Here is a 6,458-nt window from a genome sequence, read left to right as displayed (position 1 = left end):
AACAAATCTCCGATTTATTTTCCTGAGTCTACCGATTTTAGCTTGATGGAAGTTTGCAGCCCGGTGGTAGGTTCGAGGATCTTTGCTCTTCTCCGATCTCTGTCTCTGTTGTAATATATTACACTGCCAAGAAAATAGAGTCATAACTTTTAGTTCAAGAGTCAAAGAGTCAAACTCTTAGAAAACATGCTTAAAAATAGACATAAGTGAGGGCATTGGAAACAAAGATTGCCATCTCCCGTTTTGATGTTTTGGAGAAAAATTACAAATATTGCTACACTAATGCCAAAGAGAGTCTTCATGTTAGAAATGTTATTTTCACTAACACTAACTTAAACTTTAATCTTTCCCTTGCTGTCCTAAAAACACCCGCGCGTTACGGTGCTGTGTAGTCACTACACGTTAAAAAAATAAGGGATTTAAATACGGAAAAATGGAATATTATTTTATTAACCATAATTTAATTCAAAGATGATATTATTTCAAATCTAACTGCTGAAAACACAAAAAAACTATTGAGTATCGCTAACGACTCGGGCGAAACGTGCACCCGCGCCTAATTTCCGAGAGCTACTCAGTAGCTATATAGTACTGGACTACGTGGCTGACTGAGAGTATACTTTTGATGATATGTGTAATTTATCCCCGATCTCCGATAAAATGCTTTTTTTGTGCCAATAAGTACTTATTATTTAATAACAAATTATTTCAGTGGATACGTAAATGTGTAATGGAGGAACACTGAAAATCTAAACCCAATATTTATTATATTTATAAAGATATTATAGTTATTACACGCAATGTGTACTGGCTGGGGTAAGATACTAATAAATTAACTTTAATAGAAACACAAATTCAAAAAACTTTCTTAATATTTGTATGGCACGGCCATTTTGAAAATTTAAACCTCAAGCCTGTCGTATGTCGAATAAAATGGCTGATGGATATTGTTATGTTTGCTTCCAAACACTATTTTCAAACCATCGGAAGTATGATTTTAAACTACATTTGCAACTCAATTCATGATTTTTATAAAAATAAAGTTGATAAACTACAGAATGACATCATAATCAGGTTGCTATCTTTGCTTCCAATGCCCTCAATTCTAGCTTTACGATTTAACTGCTCAATGGTTTTATGACACACTTACATTCTTAAACACTCTTAATTTTTTTAATGCAGTAAAATGCTTTTTTTATATTTTTCAATGGAGTAAAAAAATAGTGTAACCCTGAGTTAAGCTTTAGGACATCCTTAATATTTTATGACACATCACCATTGCTTTAAAGAATGAAAAGAAAATATATTTTTAAATATTTCATGTCAGGCGAACGCGTCGGCTATCAGACCAAGAGGCAGACAGCGTTTTCAACAAATCGTAATAATTTTTAAAATAAAATTTGTACATATGTATATTTGTATATATAATATAAAGCTTGTCGCACAGTACTTCTTCTTGGACCAGTGTGATCTTGTTTGCTTTCAAAAGCAAAGAAAATATCGTCATTTTTGATAAATTTTGTAATAAAACCTCAGAGTAATAATGTGCAACCTAGAGAGAAGCCCTATCACTATGTTTCATAGAACGCAAGCGATGTTGGTTTGTTGGTTAGCAATCAATTGGTGGTTTTTTTGTTTTGTTTGACAACATAAACCTAACGGTTCGATCGGATGCTTTTGTCGATGTGCTTGGCTTTGTTTGTAAATATTATTGTTAACCTTAAAATCGCATCTAAAATGACGTGTCCAAATTTCAAGCCGCTACGCTCCCCGTTTCGGAGATGTGACGGACAAACAAACAAACTCAACACAGGACTTTGGTTCCACGGAGTTGGGATTTATGTCTCAATAAATGTAACATAAATATATTGTGAATAAAATGAATAAATAACTGAAAAAATATACACACACGTGTATTTTCAGTTTTATAAAATAAATATAGGCGAATTCTAGAAAAATAAATTGGAATAACCCTGCAATAGTAAATACACAGGTACATATTAAAAAATATTTGCAATGCAAATTAATATCCATTTGTCAATTCTCAACCTGAGTACGGCCCATTGTTTTGCTGCGAACTGTAGCTAACTTAATACCCAATAGTCATAGAATGGTTTTTCTACGTTTGGGCTCCTCTATAGGTTACGCATTATTACTCTGAGGATCCCTCTAAATCAGCGTTTCTTGGCTTTTCTAAGCTTGCCGGCCGGTGAAAATAGGAGAAAAATTTGGGGGTGTAACGCAGGTATAAATCTTTTATTTATTTATTAATTTGTTTATTTGTTTTTGGTAATTACGAGGAAGACGGGACCGACTGAATTGGGTTTATCAGCATACCGATGATGTATGAATTCCATGACTAAACGATGTAATACATATTAGTAATATTGGCTGTTTTTTTTGTGGATTATATGACTTTGAATTTAAATACATTAAAACCCCTGTTTTACATTTTTCAATGGAGCAACAAAAAAGGTGTCAAACTGAGGAAATTAAAAACTGCAGAAAAATTTTAAAAACTGTCATAATTCAGGATTATTCATATTTACCTATCTTTCATAAAAAATATTTTGTATTTTTTCCCTAAATATTGGTAAATTTTATTTATATGGTATCACTTTTTTTAGTATGGCAACACAGAATTTCAACTGTCATTTACATCGCGGCAAAACTGTTTCACACATTTATGATAACTGTTTAAACTTTCCAAATTATGTTTATAACTTCAAATAATATTTCTATTACCAAATTGTTTAACTTTCTGCATCGTAATTTATTGATGTAAAGACTTTATTCTTCATGTGTCATCCGCGCGCAACAATTTATTAAAATGTCAAAATCAGACACTTAAACAAAATGGTCAATTACACTGAACCTACATTGAATGTCCACAAGGCAACAATTTACGCATTTTTTGATTTACCTTGATTTTATTCAGCATTTTGGGCAAACGCGGCGGCGCGCGGCTCGGCGTCTTTTGACATATCAAATGAGTTTCGAAATTTTTTAAACGTAAAACCGGGGTTATGAAAAACGTTAATTGGGCGAATATTTGAATGAGAATGTATGGAAAACAAAGGGACCTACACATTTCAGCGTAAAAAACGTGAAAATGTAAAATTGAGGAACGTAAAAACGAGGTTTTTCTGTAAATGAAGCAAATATTTCGTGGTTATACAAGTAAAAGTGGCCATTTGCAAAAATGACGAAATTGAGATTATTGACTTTTTGACATCGTATTAGCATAATGCTTGACTGGCAAAAATGCCAAGTCGATTCGACGCTCTAAAAAAAATAATTTGTAAAATATGTGACCATTTGATAGAAGCTCACAGATTTTTGACAAGTAAAACTGACCAACACACATAGTCACTTTTATTAGTAAATTTAAGATCCAAAGAATTGACCAAGTTACAGTTAGGCAATTTTACTTGTAGGTGATGTCACCAGTGAAGAGTTGGTTAGAGTTAGTAGTTAGTAAGTTGGTATATGTTTCGTATTTGACAGATACGTTTTTTCTAATAAAAAGTTAATTAATAAAATTTATTCATTAGATTATTACGTAACACTTCTTAATTATTTGTTATTTTTCATTTATTTGTATTTCTGTGTTTAATTAACATTCATAAATATATAGAAATGAATTATTGAAATAAAAAATCCCAAAAATATAATTTATAGTTATAAAATAAAATACTACCTCTTTCAATGAACGAAACAAAAATGATTATCTGCAAAATTTTACAGGTAAAGTTTTTAAATTATTTTTTTACATGAAAGTAATTATGTTTTTTAAATACATTGATACTTTAAATTAAAGTTAAAAATACCGCACATATAATGTAAAATTGCCAACCACCTACCTGAAAAATCTGATCTTTGAGAAGCAATTGAACTCTAGAAAAGCACCAAAATGGCTCCCCTGAACATGATTGATTCTTAAATATATTACAACAGAGATGAAGAACATTTAAGAGAAGGTAATATGGAAGTCTAGGCATCTACAGGGCTTATGACCTGTCAATGGCTGGTTCAAGTGGCCACTTTACACACTGTGTAACATTCACCATTCTGCCTATATTTGAACATCCATATTCCTTCAATTCTTTCATCTGTTGATGTTTGTGAAGTTAAAGAGCTGAAACCTTTATTTATGCGCGTGAGATTCATCTAATTGAATTATTTCACCTACATACTAGGCAACGCCTGAAAATATTATTTTACCTTCTCTTAAATGTTCTTCATCTCTGTTGTAATATATTGATATAAACAGCTCCCCAGGGAGTTGAATGCAGTCCTTGTCTACAAACATTTGGACAAACTCAAAATATTGATGATTGATTCTGTCACTTGGTCAAGTTCTCTTGTATGCCCACGATTTGTTTGTTTTAATTGTGTTTGAAAGAATGAAAATACGCATTTATTTATTATGCATCAGCTTCCGGCGCTTCAAGAGTTGTTGGTTTATGGGAAATAATCCATCGGTGTCAAATCGGAGGATCGCGGAGGCGAATTATCAGAACCATTTTTGGGAATAATGTCGTCGCCAAACTTCACACAGTAAATGTATGGTTTCGCAAGAGCCGTATGCAATTGGCAAGCCAAACAGTGAACTTAACCGTTGATTTTCACAATTTGCAAGCGTTGTTCGATTGTAAGATGTTCCATTATTCATTTGACTATTGTTACAGAGCACAAATGTAAAAAATACTGTCGTAAGTTTGAGAAGAGACAGTATTACCAATCGAATGTTCAATCATTACAAAAAACTCCCTTTGTTAATTTTTTTTTAATGTGTCAACAATATAACATTTAAATAGGTGCGAAGGTTTTCACGGTCACTGTTATCAATATTATGTATCTTTTTTGGGTGATACCGTGTATGTTGGATTTGATCCGACGTTTCGGCTACCATTGCAGGAGCCATCTTCAGTTTTCCCTGAAGATGGCTCCTGCAATGGTAGCCGAAACGTCGGATCAAATCCAACATACACGGTATCACCCAAAAAAGATACATAATATTAATATAACGTTTAGATTAACAAATTACAACAGGGATGGAGAATACCTTAAACAAGGGAATATGGAAGTCTAGGCATTTACAGGGCTTATGACCTGTCTTTGGCTGGTTTAAGTTGCCACTTTACCCACTGTAACAGTCATCATTCTGCCTATGTTTGAACATCCATATTTCTTAAATTCTTCCATTTGTTGACTTTAGTGAAGTTTTTATCATTTATCATTTATTTATTCATATATATGTACATTACAAAATAAAATATCTTAATTCATACATATAGAAATAATTAGGTAAAATAAGGTATACGTAAAAAAAACACATTAGTATACATAATATCCAAAGAATAATATGTTAAAAAAGTAAGAGAATCTTGTAACGAAAAACTCTCTCAGAGACGTGAAAAATGTCAATGTCCAAAGTGATATTGTTCAACATATAGATAGCCCTTCCAACAACAGTTAATTAATTATATAATATAATGCCTCCCGAGGGGGGGAAATCCAGTCTTTTGTCTACGAACATTTGGACAAACTCAAATATTGTAATGAATGCAACTGGTCCAAGAAGTTTAAAAATTGAAAATTTGTTTTTCAGGCGTTGCCTAGTATGTGAAATAATTCAGTCAGATGAATCTCTTCACATCAATAAAGGTTTCGGCTCTTTAACTTCACTAAAATCAACAAATGGAAGAATTGAAGAAATATGGATGTTCAAACATAGGCAGAATGGTGAATGTTACACAGTGTGTAAAGTGGCCACTTAAACCAGCCAAAGACAGATCATAAGCCCTGTAAATGTCTAGACTTCCATATTCCCATGTTTAAGGTATTCTCCGTCCCTGTTGTAATTTGTCAATCTTAATGACTCCCGAGGGGGTGAAATCCAGTCTTTTGTCTGCAAACGTTTGGACAAACTCAAATATTGTAATATAATATTTGATAAAAAAATACACAGAATTTATTTCTCGATATTATAGTCCTTAAAATATAGCTTTATTAAATTGACAGCTGCCAAACTAATGTCACTAGTAGTGGGGAAGTACTTATCACTGACCATGTACCGATCAAATCGATTTGATCAGTTTTTTCATGCAAACATGAAACTCTGTTTCCGAAAATTGATACAAAAATGCAAAAACAAGCCTATTATAGTGTGTTTAAGACAATTATTCACCAAAAAATAAGACATTTATAATTTTTTCATGAAAAACATCGAATCAATTCTTTTTTTATTCAATCAATTTACATTGATCAATTTGTCCCATCTCTAACATTTTTGCAAAATGATGTAACCTTGTAAGAACGTCCTTAATAATTAGGTTTTTTTTTTGTTTTTTTTGTTTTAAAGCTGATTTTATATAATTATTTTGATTTATATGTCAAGCATTGTATATAAAAAAAATTAACACCCTAGATATGGATGATTTTTCGTGGGTCAA

This window comes from Micrasema longulum, unplaced genomic scaffold, assembly GCF_059751315.1.
Source record: "Micrasema longulum isolate JH-2025_06_02 unplaced genomic scaffold, ASM5975131v1 h1tg000958l, whole genome shotgun sequence".
NCBI classification, from domain to species: Eukaryota; Metazoa; Arthropoda; class Insecta; order Trichoptera; family Brachycentridae; genus Micrasema; species Micrasema longulum.
The sequence above is the reverse complement of the archived record's forward strand: the minus strand, read 5'-3'. Positions refer to the sequence as shown.